Source organism: Prenolepis imparis, unplaced genomic scaffold (assembly GCF_030444845.1).
Source record: "Prenolepis imparis isolate NDT839.2.m4 unplaced genomic scaffold, iyPreImpa1.0 SCAF_7, whole genome shotgun sequence".
NCBI lineage: Eukaryota > Metazoa > Arthropoda > Insecta > Hymenoptera > Formicidae > Prenolepis > Prenolepis imparis.
In genome coordinates, this window is record NW_028141165.1 from 10,987,988 (window position 1) to 11,007,507 (window position 19,520).

Here is a 19,520-nt window from a genome sequence, read left to right on the forward strand (position 1 = left end):
AGGAAACTGTCACACTAGAATAAATGTTATATAAAACTCGTATGACTCGTTCCACAATAATATTAAATTAATATCAATTTTTTATAATATATTTTAATAATATTTTTATATAAATACTAGTGTTTTATTATTGGAAAATGTGTCAAGTAATTGATAAATATTTGCCAATATATGTTTCGCATATGTTTCACGATATGGGAAAATTGATCGAAAACATTCTACGTTTAAAATATTAGAAAATCGAACGTTTTACGAGTTTTTAATTATCTAAGTACGCAGTGATTTTGCAATCTATGATGTATGATGCTTCCCCTGAGTGCACCTTTTAACCGAAAGCACCGTCATATTTTTCGTCGACGTCATGCGAAAATCCACTATAAATCCGCTGCCATAGAATACGACGTGAAATAAAGAGATAGATAATCCGTAGAGATATGTGGAGGATAAGAATTATGATTCAAAAAGCACGTCCAAACAAATGTCTTAGCTTACTTAGCGCGGCGTCGTCAGCCGAGTAAATTACAACTTTCAATATTATGACAACTCTGTAAATATTTTCCTCGCTATATACTTAGTAAATATTAACATAAATGCAGGATTGGTAAATGTTAGTACTTTCCATACAACACTTTACAAAGAGTATCTTGTACAACAAGTACAATAGCTTATTAAATGTCACTTTGTGATTTAAAAGAATAAATAATTGACAGTTTTGTTACACATAATATATGTATAACAAAAGTATAAGCGAAAGTTTGTTTTTACTATTTAAAAAAAGTTATACGCTATTGAATATTTTATACACAAGTGATATCTACATCTATTTTATTTGTCATTTCTATATATTGCTGTATTATTTTTCTAAAAATTAAAAATATCTCAAATATTGATATATTCCGAATAAATATTCGTTCGTAAGATATTGAGGTTTTAAACAACAGAAAAATAAATCAACGTTTAGATTTGCACAAAAATATGGGAAAGATAAATCGTACATCAAAGCTACAAATCGCGACTGCAGTAGTCGCAGGAGAGCAACTTAAAATTTATATGATCCAGAAATAGGAATATAGTTATATTTGTATATGTATTATACAGAAAGAAAGTTGCATTTTCCACATACAATTATTCACAATCAATACACGTGCTTACGCTCATTTGTAGTTTATTCATATGAGAATAAACAGCAAATTAATCCGACATAAAAATAATACTTTTACAGAAACATCATGCGCATAATTAATAAACATATTTTCGTGCATTTGTAACTGACGTGTGTTGCATTTATGAAGGAAGAACATGTAGATTTGTGATTTGAGAAAAAAAATAAAAATAAAAAGAATAAAAATGTTTTTTAATATTTAATTTTTGGAATCTTGATCTTTTTTAAAAGTATATTATTAATTAATGCAATTAACATATGTTTTGATGAAAGTTAGTAGAAGCTGTTACTATCAAAATTCGATAAAATTGAGTAAATTATAATTTACATCTATCTTTTTAAATTATAGTAAAGCAAGTTATAAAAAAATATAGTATGTTATATTGCTATTATCTCTAATATGTTATAATATGCATAATATATATAATCCCAGTAAAATTTAGACATTTTTAAATTATAAAAAGAAAAAAAAAAGAAAAACTGTAACATTATATGTCATGGTGTAACATTATAGAATCGCAAATAAATAAACAACTTTCAAGAGATGCATAAAATTTAAAATTCCAAAATAATAGGGAGAGATAAAGACCACGGAAAGTGAAATATAAGATTGAACGAAACAGAGGGAACGAAAATCCAATTTTCTATCGTGAGTCGGTTTTGCGCGTTTCGTAGGATGTGTTCGACGGAATAACCATGTTTCCGGGAGAAGACGATTTCCGGTGGCAATCCCGAGGGATGTATTTCACGAAGGAGTATTTTCCCGAGTACGCCGTTGTGATACCAATTTAATAAAGCTTGCAACCCCGATATCGGTATATTTATGTTAACAACGACACGAATTTCTGCTGTAAATCGAAAATCTTACGCACATACACAAATATGTAAGGCAAACATCTTTTTCGATAGAAAGCAATATATGTATTTACGCAAACAACAAGCAAGCATAATATTCTTTGAAATTTCGATAATTTAATATAAATATAAAATAAAAAAGCAATAATAGAACAAAGACTAATTGGAAATAGCGAATAACTCGGATAATAGCTTTCTCAAGATACAATTCAAACGTGTTACATTTTTTGCAAATATGTAATAAATAACCGCAATTATAAGAAATATATTATTTGATAATTATCTTTCTTTAAACAAAAGTAATATGTATTATTTAGTTTTTAAATAATGCATATTTTAATTTTTATATTAAAAAATATACTATAAAATTAATAATGTTAGAACGACGACATATATAAATAATCAATAAAATAAAAAATATACTATAAAATTAATAATGTTAGAACGACGACATATATAAATAATCAATAAATTACCAAGCAGTTATATAGGATATTGTTTATTATTGTTCGTCTCAATTTTGCTTATAAGATTAGAATTTTAATTAAGAGTAATTTATTGAGATATATAATAAAAATAAAAGAAATAGAATAATAATATATAATTAAAGTTTTTGGTCGAAAAAAGTGCTTCAAATTTGTTAAAAGAATATGTACTTTTAAAATACATAAATCTTACGAGAAATATCCTGCAAAAGTTTTATCAAAGTTGCAAGAAATATTGATTTTGAAGCCATAAGAAGAAAAACTGTATTAAAGATATTTTCTATTATCTTCTTTAACTATTTTAAAACTTGTTTTATTTTCCAGAGATAAGTTCTCTTTGTCGAGTCAACACGTTAATTCTAAAGATGCTATTATTCGCACACGAGAACTAGCTTGTAACGAGCAATCCCAGCGCGTTACCTTGTTCTACTAACTTTGTAACCAGACATTAAATGAATAGAATTCTGCAGCGCTTCAGCAGGATTTGATATCTTAAGATAAAAGAAAATGGACTTTTAAAACAGTTATTAACACACCAATCATTCTTATTAAAGTAGGGAAAATCCTCGGATTTATTGCTTCTGTTTATAAATTATATTACTGCAAAATGGCGTTTATAGACTTCTATTAAAACATATATAAAAATTTATGAATTCAATAAAATTAAAAGAAATATAAAAACTTTATGAAATTAATATTGTTGGAATGAATATTTAAATATTAATTATTAGAAAAAATAAAATAAAAAAATTATGGAATAATATTGTATATTATATAAGATAATGTGTAATCTTTAATTTGATATTAAAATTATTATTATTAAAAATAATAATAATAAATATATATGTATGTGTATGCATATATATAATTATTATTACTTTAATTACACGAATCATTTTTATATTGATTTTATCAATATATAATAAATACATATACATTACATTACATTTAAAAAGTTTGCAAAAGATAATGACAAAAAAATAAGAATTTAGCGCTTCTATTTACTTTTTGATTTCATCCAGTTACCTAATAAAATTCTCCCTGCTTTTTATTAAAAGGCAGCGGTCAGTAACACCATATCTATCGTATACTGGTGAGCAATAGAGACCACGAAGAATCTTGCAGTGGCGATTTATTGCTCCCCATGGAATCGTACGGGTATCGATTTGCACTGCGTCAGGCACTTTTTTCGGTTTGTCAAGCACTATAGTCTGATTCTTCGCGACACTTATCCGATTATGTTGCAATGTTCGATCAACGTTAATGAGATTTTCCTCACAAAATCAATTTTTGAAGAAAATTAAAGTTAATTATCTATATGAATTATAAAATTATCAATTTCTGTTCCTCTTGGAAATTTATATCAAATCCTGCTGGATCTATATTTATCATTATTAGAATGCTTTTCTTGAAAGATTTACGAACGAAATAAGCTCATATGATTTCCGAAATCGGCTTTAAATATACAATCGTATTTGAAATAAATTTTATAAATTGCGGATTTATTTACAGTTTTGCTCTAAATCCTTTTATTTATGATTATCTCGATTTCGGAATAGAATTTTCGACAACCCTTATCTTGCGGTTTTTTCGGGTCGTCCTTCAATCCAATCGGTTATCAATGATACGCGATGTACGCCATTTAGGCGTGGTATCTATCGAAAAAAGGACGACAAAAAGGATGTCTATAGCATAGAGGACAGAGCGGCGAAAAGAGAAAATCATATTTCATACGTGTATTCACAGTGGTTCGTTTTTTGCCAAAAAATTTTCCGGCTTGACATTGTGTCACGGTCGCTTCTTGTATTTCCTCTTCTCGTTGCTCGCCCTACGCTTTCGAATAGTCGAAAAATACGCGTAAAATTTAACAGGACAAGAGGTAAAAGATCGATCGGCTCGAAAAATGCTTTTCCTTGATATCTTTTTTTGTGATGAAGACAAAGCGATAGTAACCGGACAACGTCATTTTAACACAATGTCTAATTTTAAAAGGAGAACAAGTTTTTTTTTATATGACTATTCGTCGTCAGATTATACGTGAGTGTTATTATCTCCGAATTGAATTGACATATCGATTTTAAATCAATCACGCATCTATCGATCGAATGAAGTACTTGTGTGAAGAACTTTTAACTTTTATAAGAATCTCTTAAATATCGAAATATCGCCATGTAAATTATATATAAACTATTAAGAGAAATTAATCTACTGTAACTCATATATTATAAAACTTTATCTATGTATGTAATAAATATTTATAATCTTAAATTATTATCATGAATATTGAAAAATGTCAAATAATTAATACTGAAAATGTTTATATTGACATATAACTATAATAAATCATATACATGTATATATGTGTATATATAGCTCGATATTATTGAATTTTTTCTTCTCTTTCCTTCTTTTATTAAAACATTTTCAAACACACTGTAAGAATAATTATATTTCCGAAATATTACTCTCCTCGAATCTCATAGTTTTAAAAATATTTGCAATATGCATTTTTAATCGATATGTTTAATCTCGTGTAATTTGAAATATTTGTTATATTTGGCTCTATAACTATATCTCTGAAAACATGCTTTAAAACTGATATCTGATAGTTTTAAAACAAAATACATTTTTTGACCTTACGAACAGATTATGAGTAAATTGCACATCCTATGTGCGAAATAAATCGATTATTTTCCAATCGCATAAAGCGAAAATTTCGAATATTATTTAATATTGAAAAATATTAAATCCAAATATTATTTGAGATTGTTTATTCTTATGCTTTTATAGGAACGGCTCACAAAAAGTCTTGTATCTTTTCAAACAATGTGTGAAAACACACATCGCAACGTTTTAAATTAAATTTGCGACATTAGTCTGAACTTTTCTCTTTGGCGTGACCACAACGTTCTTGACAAAGTTGATAGATTGACCGTGTGTCTATTGCATCGTCTTTAACAGAGTCATGACTTCGCAAAGTTGCACGTGGCAAACTACTCCGCACCGCATTTGCAGGAAGTCCTTATACGCGTAATAAAGCCACGAAACTTTTCTTTATAAAGCAAAGAAACATTCTCGCTGTAGGTATACGTATTGCATTTGTTGTAACTTCGAGATATATTTGCAAAGTCATGATCCTCAAGGGGTTTCAATATGATTACGTGATACACAGCCTATCTCGCAGAGTGGGGACGCACACAACTATATACTTATACATATATATATATATATATATATATATCTTCTCCTCGTAATCTTATTATTATAACATATTCTAAATTTATCAAATTATTTTGTATTTAAAAATTTTTTCGACATATTTTCTGATGCATTTTTTTCGGACTTATTTTAAAATTTATTTGTACTCTCGAATTAACACACACAAAAAAATGATTTGTTAATATTCAATAAGAGATATATATATTATACAAGATACATATTATGTAATTAATATTTTTTTCGCTATTTGTAGCAAAATTACAAAGCGCACATTACAAAATGTTTCCGAATACGTATATGTTACAATTTTTGTAACGTATACATATCGAATTAATTCTTACTAAAATAATATTGTCGGTTTATTGAAATTAGAATTCTTATTGCTCGTTATAAATTTAAAAGCATTTCTCGGCTGAGTAAGCTATTATAGTGTAACGGAATATCCGGATCTTTTTCCCATTTTTCCCTGATCCCGGTATTCCTTCGATCACCATTATATCGTCTCGGCTTTCACGCCACGTTCGGAAGGGTATAATTTGGAAACGCGGAAAATCACTTTGGGATTTATCGGAGGCTACGTGAGATCGGATAAAGCGTGATTTTCTGTGTTCCAGCGCAATGCCGGTAGTAGACATTCCACCCTTAATTGGCGGCTATCGTGCCAAGTTTATTACCGGCCTTTAATAAGCATGTACGCTTTCCGAGTAGTTCACGCGAACGACGGTATATCGTCGTTGACGGGGTGATAACGTAATTTACATGTTAACCCGCCCTTAAGCTCCAATATTCCCCTCGATGGCATCGACATTTGCTCTCGAAGATTTTCTCCTTCCATTTTTTTTATACAGGAAGAAAGAAAAAAAGATTCGAAAACATCAATATTTTCCGGAATTAATTTATCGTACGCAGATTTTACGAGACCAGCAATATCCGGGGAATTAAACAAAGAAATTAAAAGAGAACAAAACCAATTTACCTAATTAGGTTTTTTATTTTTTTTTGCGTCTTCAAAAAATAGTTGTTTTTATTTTTGATAAGATAAAATTGATTAAAGAGATTATTTAAACAATCTGTTATATGAATAGGCTTTACATAAGATATTTTGTGAGCTGTTTTGCGCAATATTGTTTTATATTCACGCAAAAAAATTTCTAGATGTCGCAACAAAAATTATCGCTATTTTTTGTATCTGATAGAATATCGTTTGTCACAGATAGAATTTTTTAGTTCTGTCTCTGTCATTTAGATTGATTACGTGCAAAATATAAACGATATTGCAATATGTGCTAATCATTTGTCTACCTCAGTTAATTTTTTGCACCTAAAAAATTTTTGCTACAATTGCAAAACCATTTTTTTGAGTGTTATATGCACACATAATTTAATTTTAAATGCGGTACTTATTGAGTTTGCATAACACAAAGTATTAATCTGTGAACAAATAAATTTGTAGGAGTTTATAAAATAAAAGTAGAAAACTTTTTTTTGCGAGCATCTACTAATAAATAAATTGATAAAATGTAAGATCTTATCCTTTCTAGAAGTATTGATTGTGAAATCCCAGCTAGCAGATAAGAATTTAAAGACGTAAACTCGATAAAATATCCTAAAATCTTTCACAATAGTATATTCCTTTGACATAATATATTCCTATTTCTGAAATAATTATCGTTACAATATATCAAACCGCGATTTATATAATTATACTTTTATCATTTTATCTCATATCACAGTTTTTTCTATTTCTAATATATTTTTAATATGTAATTGACTATATTGTGAAAAGGGATATATTTAGACATTTTTTAAGAAAATAAAATTTACAAGCTATTTACGAAATTCAAAAACATTTGTTTAAAGAAATATAACATAAGGTTAAAAACTCTCTTTGGAAAAATTCATTTTTTTCTTGTAAAAAGTGCCTCTTTTAGATTCTGCGAGTTAAATAATTCCACGATTATGCCACTATATATCTTTAGCATTTTCTCTACGTATATTAGATTAAACCATCTTTATATATAAGACGAACATTTAATTTCGTTTTATCTTTGTAGGAACTTCTGCTTTATTGTGTGCACCCTATCTTACTACCGTGTAGTATTTTATCGTTCTTTTCGTCCCCTTTTTTCCCTACGATTTGAAAAGGCTGCCAAAGATCGAATTGTGCCAGACAAAGCGTATCATTCTTCAGAGAGCATCGCAATCTACTCTCTTTGTCATTCGTTACGATTGAACGATCGAAATTGACATGATCAATTTTTCTACTTAAAATACAATTTTTTTATCTTTAATTGAAAATCATGGATAATTAGATCAAATAGATAAATAAATCAAACGATGCAGTAATTCTCTTTTGCTCATATATTTCCTTATTCAGCCTGATTAGCAATTAATTAAACTGATTGATGATTATTATTTATTTGTATTCTTGAAAATTCATATAAATTATTTGAAAATATATAGACTTCGGCGTATGATTTAATTTTTTTGTACAAAGTATCTTTAAATTTCACAAACTTTATTAATAGGAGTATTCTTTGATCAGTTTGAAATATAAACTCGTGCTCAGAAAAATTATGAAAAAATTAGATATTTAAAAACATACAATGTACATAAGTATTTTCGAGATATGTACAAATGCTGTCCTTTTGAACTAAGATCGTTTCTTTTTTTTAAAGAGATTAACTAATTTTAAAATTGCCATGGTGTCTTGTTATCTAAGGTATAGTCTACTTTTAGAATAAACTAATTTGATTTTATAATAGTAGAGAAGTACCAATGGAATCATCTCTACTTTTACGAGAGTCATCAAAGGAATTATAGTAGTTAAAAAAAAACTGGGACACACACACAGATTCTTCTTTATATAAAAGTCATCCAATTGCCTTACAAACTAAGATTTCGATGCATAAAAGAATTAATGGTCTACTCTTTGGAGAAGACGACATGTCGGGATGGTAGACGCGCGCGCGCGGAATTGCACGAAATTGCGACTTCACTAACGATTCGCGGCACGTTTCGATTTTCACAAAGCGCTTCTGCTGCCTTCCTCGGCCCAACTCCTGTTTTACGCAATGCACGCGACGATGCATAAAGTACCAGTAACACCGCCTGTATTGTAACTGCCCCTATAATTGGATGCTAAAGAACGTTGTATACAAGCACCGGATTTTGTGCCCCTGAGTAACTACGTGCCCTGTATATAGTATATCGGTATAATATATCGGTACGTTATTATACAATCAGCATATAGATATTGTGAAAAAATTAGCAACTGTAAAAACGAAGGAAAAGGAAACTAAAAGTGAAATGTATTAAGTAATATCGTGTTAAAGCCCAAGAAAGCAATACAACGTCGCTTTAAGAGTAATACTTTTCGCGTCGCGGATTAATGGCGACTGTAATTTTTACAGAGACATTTTGCCGATAGCCGATGACGCAACATTATTTCATTGCTGATGTGATAATTGCCGCGATAATAACATAATTCAAGTTGATTTTATGCATCAAAATAACTGCCACTTGCGGCGAGATCAAAACACTGCAAATATTTACGTTCTCTGATGTCCTGATTGCAGTAATCTTTATTGCGGATTTTTACGTTTTCATGTTGCGATTCTGGCGGGGCATTATAAAGAACGTAAAATCGAGTCATTTAAAGTCGATGAGATTTAAAGTCCATAGAAAATTATTAATAATCCAGTATTTTCCATAAAATTATTTTGTGATTATATTTTTTAACATATGATAAATTATTAATTCGTATTACTATTTTAATGAATTTTACGTGCAGCATGTGCTGCAAACGATATAAGACTCCAGTACGAAATTGTTTTTATTATTAGACATTCTCAGAAAATTAAACGAGATATAACTGATTATGAGAGCATTTAATTCAAATAAAAAAAAAAAAAATGTTCTCTGCAATGTTCTTACCGGAACTCATACGTGATATCGTGAAATAGTCGACAAGTGGTCGAAATGTCAAACTGTCTCGCCGCCTCGTTTATTACGAGGTACAGGAGAAGCAATTCGCGCAGTGCAAGAAGGACCCTTAAACTTTTACGACCGTCTCGTCCGCCACAGTACCTAAATGAGATTCTCGCAGTTTCTTCTAGCTTGGTCCGCAAATAGAGATTCCCCGACCGAAACGTACTTTAAACGTCGAAGTATATATCGCATAGTAAATTTTTTATTATTATTTTGAATATAATATCTGTTTGTGTGTATGTGTATGTACAAAAGTGAGTTATCTTTAGAAACAAAATGTGATTTTATATAAATAATATCATAATTATATTATACTTGCCATAAAGCAAGTAATAAATAATTATAATGAAAATAACAGAAAAATAATATGAAATTCTATTATATGATTTATAACAAATATTATACATACTAATTATTATATATTATAATGTGCTTATTTAAATTTATTTTATTGCTCAAAAATTCTGTTTTTTCATTCGTTATGAGATAAAAAGTCATAATATCTCGTTAATATAAATCAACATTTAACTAAAATCTATAAATAACCCCAAAATTTTTGATTTATTACATTTTAAAGATAAATTGTATTCTCTGTTTTTATATAAATAAAACTTTACTTATATACATGTATAATCAAAAGAGATAAATTATATCTACTATATTATGCAAGCAAATTTTTATTAGATAATTTTTTCAAATTAATAATCCAAAATTTACTTTAAAAAATTTCGCCTTTAATGTTTAATATCAAAACAGAAACATATGTTTCAATAGATGATAGTATTGAGTATCATCGGCGAAAGCATTTGTGGACATTCGATAAATCTATGATAGATAAAATACAGATCTTATTATTAGTTGAAATTTCGCGAAATATAATTACAGATTTTGTGTGCTTTTCTCGAAGTCCTGTTCATTAGGGAAATTAATAACATTATACTTTTATAATTATCTCATGTTTACATGTTTGCAGTAACAAACCTTTAAATACGAGAGAATTGCAAATATTGCTCAGTTACTTTATAAAATTAACGACATTATAATTTTATTACATTAAAAAATTTGCAAAAATTAAATTACTAAAACTTAATTTTAGATTTTAGAATGTTAAACTTGGTGAAAATTTAAATTTAATAAAATTTAATTAGCAATATTATAAATTGAGTTTTTCTCATATATACAGATATTGAAAATTAATATATTTAGGCATACAGATTTTATTAAAAACTAATATTTGCAATATTTAATATTATTGCCTAATAATATTTAATTCATAATATTATATCAATAATATTTTTTTCAAAATAGTATGATAAATTAGTTATTAAAGGCATCGTTTTATTATATGCTCAGCTCATTTAATATATTAAGTGCCTAACTTCTTTAATACACGCTTTTACATATGCGTCGCGTTATTTTCTATTTTTTATTCGTCAGTGCAGAATGAAATACGTAAAAACTACTGTATGCCGTGGCGTAAAAATAAAAAACGCAACTGCAAAATGTCGTGCGCGCGTTTTACCTATTTTCGCATTTTACAAGATATAAGAGAAAATTAAAGCTGTCGTTATTGAGAAAATTGAAATTGCATTAAGACGCATGCATTTTATCCAGAAAAACGGCATATTAAAATGTATTCATTAATCATGTTAATCGAATGCGCAATGCCTGTCCGTATAAAATCTGTGGAAAGTAGAGTGGATCTAAACAAGTAATTTATAAAGTATATTACCACATATGTGACGATACACATACTATATGAATTTATACCTTACAAAACTTGGACAAACTTTGCATGTATATTTTTTTATCAACTATTTCTCAGCAAAATAATTTAGATAGTCTCTTTACAACTCGTTAATTACGTGAGAGAGATCAACTTCAAGTCGATCAATTTAAATTAATTTAAAGATTACGTTATGAATTTATGATAAGCAAAAAAGAGCGTGGGAAATCTGAAGCATGATATAGTTAGTGGCGGATTACTTTTTTATAACGCATAATAATTACGTAATCGAGATGAATTCCTGTATATCGGGCATTCTTTCTAAAAAGAAGGCGTGCTTATTAGGATTTGCGCACATACACATTAATGTGTATTCTAAAGTAAAGTGAACTCTGTGTACATCCCGTTACAAAAGCGTCACCTACGTTATACGTCGTGGCTCTCACGAGACACAAGCCACGCATTACGTATGCATGAAAAACTTTTTTATCAGTACGAAGTATCGCAATAACGCGAAATAATAATTTGCGAAGTGTAGAAGCGCGCTTGATCCGAGAATGCTAATTTTTTGTTGCAATTTTTCTTGAAAAGTGCCGTATGCACTTTAATTAATTTCGATATTAATCATAATCTATGCCAATTATTATTTTCTAATGATTTTCAGTTTGAATATGTTCTTTGATTTTTTTCAAAAAAAAATATTGAGATATCTATAATTTTCGAATAATTAACAGTCGAAAATAAAGATCTTTAGATAAATAAATAATCCAAAAGTAAATTAATGATAAATTAAAAATAATGTCAAAAAGATATAAAATACTTTCAAAATTTATTTCATTTAAATAAATTACACAGCGAGATTTAAAATTGATTAAAATCAAGAAATACCGATTATCATTCTCTGCGATAAAAAAAGATCTTAGATGAGATATCTTAATACAAAACGAAATATTCCGCAAGATGATATTGAAAATGATTCCTGTTATCGATTCTGTATTTATAAAATAATAATTCACGTAAATAAATATCTTAAAAATAGAAACTTATTTTTCTAATGCGTTCTCGCATCAACTCAATATATTTCCGTGATGTTTTTACATAAGATTGAAATATGTATCGAGTAAATACAAAAATAGAATAAATGCAATTTATCTTCTGATATAGAGTAATAAATAGCAAGAATTATGCTTCGAATCGTGCGAAACCTTGCTGAAAGTTAGTTAAAATCTTATTCATCTACAAATGAGACTACTAGTTAAAAATCGCGAATGTTAAATCGGTCTATATTAAACGAGATTATGTTAAACGAGTTCAAAAATTGTTCTGTAATATTGTGCAACGACAATTTACAGAGATTAATTTAAAAAGTAATTGCAAGCAGACACAACATCAGTTTCACTATAGCTCGCTGGAAATGTAACACGTTTTTGCATGAGCACGAGCAAAGTAATCAAGATAAAATAAAATGCGCAAAGAGTTAGTAAGCCAGTGAAATACGTAATAATGTCGGTGCGGTGAAATTATGTCGCTGAAAAAATTAAACAAAAAAAATGATGCAACAACACACACACGTAAAGAGCAGTGTGCTCTGAATATATAGTCGCTAAATAACGCGCGAATATGAGATGCAACACGAGGAAAAGGGAAATCGGATAAAGACGCGAAATATACCACCGAGATGGACATCGAGAGAGCACAAAAATTTACATGAGCAAAAGGCGCGAGTCTTGTTATTACTCTGCCATTTCAAGACTGCGTGTCATTGACCTTAGAGCAGACCGAAACGGTTCGTTTCGCGGCACGTTCGTCATCTCGAAGGATCTGATGAAATGAGGATGTCATTACCTCGTTGCCGTTGAGATTGAGATGAGAAGTCAGTCGTCGACCCTTTTACGAACTTTCTTCTCCTCATCTCGTTCTCTTCGTACCTGCTCTTCGCGAGATAACTTGATCATCTTACAAATTTATGTTATGACGCGAAGAATATAACTCTTTTAACCCAATTAATTCTTACAAGTTTTTGAAATATATCCGAAAATATCATTTAATGATATTTTCGTTAACGTGTCTCTTTCTACGATTATATCAAATTATAGCATTGTTATTTGTTAGATATTATTTTAAATATTATTTATTAGATATTATTTTTTAAAAACTTGGAAATATATATTTTAAAATTAAAACATGTTACAAATTATATTAATTTATAATCATATTAATATATATATATAAGATGTATATTTTGCTATAAATCTATGAAAAAAATCTAATCTCTTATACCATAGACAAATGATTCTTTTTTATAAATATCTTTTTTTATTATAAATCATAATAATCATTGACAATAAGATTGTTAAATGTTTCTGTCAATTTTTTTGTAAATATAGCGCAAATGCGCTTTTTGAACTATTCTCCGATTCAATAGAAAGAAACACATTTTGTAAGTTAGAAAAGTTTTGAAAATGTTTAGTGTTCTTTTATTTATAAAATAAAAAAAAGTACAACGAAATGATAGATTCTACGTAAAAAATGATATTTTAAGGCGAATAAGCAGCGTAACAGAGCGCAAAATTTTCAGAACGCGAAGCATAGTGGTTTTCAGCTCTCTCGGTTTCTATCTCACGAATTGAATTAAATCCATAGTGTTGGCTTGGATTTAGCATCTCGTAAACTCAAGAGGTACCGCGAAAATCTCGTCCGCGAAGAATACAAATGAGTAGAATATTAGTGCTTCAAAAGGATATTCATATTTCATGATTATGTCACTTCTTTCCTTCGAAAATGTATCGGTATATTTATATTTAAACGTCCGAGAGATTTTCTGTAAGCCACGTCTTACAAACAAAAATAATTCTTTAGTACTTATTTTTTAGAAAAAAAATATTGAATAAAGAAAATTGCAAATTACTTTTTTCTCATATATAGCAACTATTTTTCTTTCGCTAATTGATTCCAAATATAATTGATTTTAAAATGCGTTGGAATTTTCTAATACTATATCGTTAATGATATGTACATAAATTCATCACTTTCAATAACATTCAGCGAATTATAATGACAATATAAGGCTTTATTTTCTTTAGTCTTTCTCGTTTATATCTGTTTGTTTGAATCTACTGAGGGAAGTGGAGAGATAGAGAAATAGGGTGGAAAGATAAGTATTCTCAAGTATCAAGGACGCTTAGTCTTACTCTACATTTCTAGAATTAAATATACGTCGTATCTCAAACATTTATTTTCTACACAAATTTGATTTGTTTCCTTACTAAATTAAAAATAAAATAACTATCATCAATTATATCACACAGTAAGCGAGCTTATTTCTTTTTATAAGTATCTTTCTTTTAGAATTAAAAATTTTGTTAAATATTGTAAATTGGAGAAATCATGATTTCCCTATAGCTTATTTTATATTCTATGTATGCAAAACGATCATCTTTATAAAATCTTAAACCCCAATCCGACATGAGATGCTACTGCTTTATCGCGTCGTAAACGAGGGAAAAGCTTCAGATAGGACGCGTTGCGAAAAGATTATAAAGCTTCCTATCTCGCAAATTTATTTTCTCTAGATCGGATTTGACTTAAGAATCTGCTCACGCTGGCAATATAAAATCAGAATATTTTGCAGAAAAAGTTTTATAATTTAATAATTTAATTGAATTTAATTATTTAATTTTATATTGCAAATGCACAATTTATATTTATAATCATGTCATCATATTTGTTTTCAGAATTAATGTATTCATGTTTCTCTGTTTTAACTTTGCAATAAAAATTTATATAATTACATCATACATTCAGATAATGGGCCGGTCTCACCATCTCCGATTAACTCAATTGGCGAATTAAACTATATCTTTGTCTCTTTTCAGCTACGTTCTTAAAAAGAGACAAAGATATAGTTTAATCGGCCGATTAAGTTAATCGGAGATGACCGGAGTGAGACCGGCCCTATATCTATCAATTCTAAATAAAACTTCATTTTCATTCTAAAGTTAGCAACAAACATAGAAATAGCGGAAAATACAGATATATATAAAAAATTAAAGCTAAATAAAATAATATATATAAAAATGACAAGTTTCTTTTCTAATTTTTAATACGATATTAACTGACAATGAGTATTTTCGTATTAAAGTAATATGTTTGCCTACAAAATCATGACATAAGTCTAAAGAAAAACACTGCTTGACATTTCACCTTTAAAAAAAACATTAAGCTTAACGAAATGTATCAAGCAAAAACCACTTTCGCAAGTCTTTTACTTCTACGAAATGGGAAAAGAAACGAAGATAAAATGTCTGCTTGCATCGGATTTGTTCTATCTCGAGGCTAATACATCCACATGTGACACGCTATTTTGCTGATAGCTCTTTTGTAAGTTGAAACCAGTAAATATAAATAATAAAATGTTAAAGCAAAATATATAAATAAAATAAACTAAAAAAAATCAAAGCAGAGTACACTAAATTGAAAATTTATATTTAATTTTATTCCTAGAGAAAAATATTTTTCAAATTTATTTAAATAATAAATTTTGAGAAAATAAGTTTGAGAAAAAAGTTAAATGAAAAATGATCAATTAAAAAAGTTAAACCTCTTCACAAGCGCAAATATTTCTTAATTAAAAAACATATCTGATAACTCATCCATTTTCTATCCATCATCTATTGTAAAATCCATCTTCAGATAATAAAATAAAAAATAAAATATACTTTACTCACCAGTACGATATGCAACAGCAAAGTTGTAGTACACTACGTTGCAATCTGTAAAAAATACAAATACATCCAAATTATATATAAAACAATATCAAAAATATTAATATTTTAAAAAACTAATTATAACATGTGCGATTTTATTTTTTATTTGTCTTTTAGACAGATATTTTAATAAGACAAATTACATAATTTCTAAATAAAACATTCTTCTTGAATAAAAGCTTTTATAAAATATTATATATATATATATATATATATATATATATATATATAGGTATATATATATATATTCATATTCATATATACATATTTATATATATATATATATATATATATATATTCATATATGTATATTCATATTCATATATATACATATTCATATACATATATACATATTCATATATATTTATTTATTTATTTATTAGACTTTAGAATGATAACTACCGCGGAAATAAACAAGCAATTAATTTGTTACTTAACGAAATAACAAATAAAAAATAAAATAAGTTACAAATTATTCACCTCACAGTTGCTCCGCCGTTGCCTGATGTCTCCCCGGGCCACCTCATCCTCTCGTCCATCCTTTGCTTCTTTGTGGCACTCACTCGCGAAAAAATGTTAATTTTAATCACGCGCGCACTAATGAACCAAAATACGATGATCGCTCGGCACTTTACTCGACACTCCCGACGTTAATCGATATGCACTTTACTATTATTTAATCTATTATTAACGAAAGAACACAATGCAAAAACTATAGAGTTTTAATAAATTATAGAATTTATCCGGCACTTATACGAAAATCACATGGTTAAATTCATGTATTTCGTATTACTATACACTTGCTGTCTTTGTTGTTCACTAGTATGATGTGCAACAGAAGTTGTAGTATACTATGTTGTGTGCAATCTGTAAAAAATACAAATATATCCAAATTATATATAAAACAATACCTAAAATATTAATATTTAAAAAATGTTCCTCATCAGTACGATATGCAACAGAGGAGTTGTAGTACATTATGTTATAATCCGTAAAAAATACAAATATATCCAAATTATATATAAAACAATATCTGAAATATTAATATTTAAAAAATTAATTATAACACGTGCGATTTAATTTTTTATTTGTCCTTTAGACAGATATATTTAATAAGACAAATTACATAATTTCTAAATGAAACATTCTTTTTAGATAAAAGCTTCTATAAAATATGATATGTGTATGTGTATATATTTAATTTTTATATAAATAATCTAAACAGTTACAAATCTTAAATATATTAATATAAAAATATTAATTAAAATAAATATTTTATTATAGACAGTTTCAGTATTTTTTAAAATAAAGCTTAGAATATTTTATATACATATATATATTTATTATACTATACAATACTTTAGAATGATAGCTACCGCGGAAATAAACGAGCAATTAATTTGTTACTTAACAAAGTAACAAATAATAAATAAAATAAGTTACAAATTATTTACTTCACAGTTGCACCGCCATTGTCTGATGCTTTCCCGGAAGTCCTCTCTTGTTTATCCTTTGCTTCTTTGACACTCATTCGCGAAAAAATAGTTAATTATAATCGCGCGCGCACTAATGATGAATTAATGAACCAAATACGATAATCGCGCGACACTCCCAACGTTAATCAATGCGCATTTTATTATTATTTAATTTTTATTAACGGAAGAATAATGCAAAAACTATATAATTCATTTGGCTTTACTACGAAAATCATGCGGTTAAATTATTACGCACTACACATTTGTTGTCTTCATTTCTAATTATATGCTCGCATCTCAAGGCAATTTTAATATCTCACGTTATAAGTATGTGATAGACTTTGATCGAATAAACGAAATATGCGATTTTAAATTACAACGATGTACAAACATCGTGTTTGGTGCGCGGTTGATAAATAATAAGAACGAGATTAATAACGATTGTGTTAAACACGTCGTGATGCAGCGCGGTTCAAAATCTGCATATTTTATATATTATAAAATATAAAATATTATCACGATATTTGATTAATAAAATATTGACTTTATTCTGATATTGTATAATATTATAAGGATCGAGTTATCGGTTAGTCAAATTACGATATGGATTGTCAGAAAATATATATACATATATGTATATAAATAGAAATTAAATATTGCAAGCATAATACGGTTTTCAATGCGTAAATCTCGCAAAATACGTACATATTATTAATAAACAGTCGTTAATATCATATTCGAATCTAATCATCGTCACATTTGTACGTTTCTTTTGTTGTACGAGTTAATCAATATTATGCAATGTAATGATTCAATGTAATATTGAATTTTGATTATAATTTCTGGCGATTTATCAGATCTTAATTAGCTACTAACTCGATTTGTATAGTACGATATCAAGTTGAAGTTGATATTATATTTATGTTTGTCTCGATCATTAATTATATATTGCAAGTATAATACTCCGACAGATTTCAAATTAGCATTGCGATGTATTTAATCGATAAATGTAGTCCTATTTAGTCACATATTTCACTGCTTATCAATCACGTAGCAAAATTTGGCCGTCTGTACATTAGCAATTTGTTAAGATATATATCTATTATACATATCAGATTCATGCAATCGAAATCGAATAGTCAAAAAACAATAATATATTTTCGGAGCATTTTGTGAATAGTCACCTTTAATTTCAATTTACATATTTATTCATTTATAGAGAGATTTATAGCGAGATAATAAAATTGCCTTAAGATGCGAGCATATAATTAACATAAAACAACAAAGATAGCAAGTGTCGTAGGGGGTAGAGTGAATTTAATTTCTCGCGTGAGTGCCAGGTGAATCATAATCTTCACATTGTTGTTGTTCCGCCGTAATAATATATAATAATAAACTGCGCGTTAACGCATGTGATTAACATTAGAAGTGTCGTACAAAGTGTCGTGTGATAGTCATATATTTTGCTCATTAGTACGCGCGCAATTAATTTACTATGTTTTGAGTGAAAACAAAGAAGCAAAAGATAAAAAAGAGAGGATAAGGAAGCCAAGAAAGGCATCAATAACGGCAGTGTAACCATAAGGTAATTTATAACCAATTTTATTTATTATTTGTTACTTGTAAATTTAGATGCTCGTTTATTTCTCCGCGATAGCGATCCATTCTGCATAAGTTTATTGTGCAATACAATAAATATAAATATTATATTCTAAATTTATTTTTATTTTAAAATACTGAAATTATCTGTAATATATAAAATATTTATATTAATTAATATTTTTATATTAATGTGTTTATAATTTATAACACTTTAGATTATTTATATAAAAAATTAAAATT

At 27.9% G+C, this 19,520-nt stretch overlaps 2 protein-coding genes across 9 annotated transcripts in view; one reads left to right on the forward strand and one right to left on the reverse strand.

Moving 5' to 3' along the window:
• Cdi (serine/threonine kinase) overlaps positions 1-19,520 on the reverse strand; it is a 130,244-nt gene that overhangs the window by 76,190 nt on the left and 34,534 nt on the right. For both annotated transcript variants that reach the window (XM_083042942.1, XM_083042941.1), the window contains exons 5-6: positions 16,684-17,070; positions 16,165-16,209 (exon numbers count right to left, since the gene is read on the reverse strand). The gene's annotated coding sequence lies outside the window, so the exon portion shown is untranslated. The remainder of the gene's footprint in view (positions 1-16,164; positions 16,210-16,683; positions 17,071-19,520) is intronic.
• Ccap-r (Crustacean cardioactive peptide receptor) overlaps positions 1-19,520 on the forward strand; it is a 66,712-nt gene that overhangs the window by 23,309 nt on the left and 23,883 nt on the right. The window lies entirely within an intron of this gene.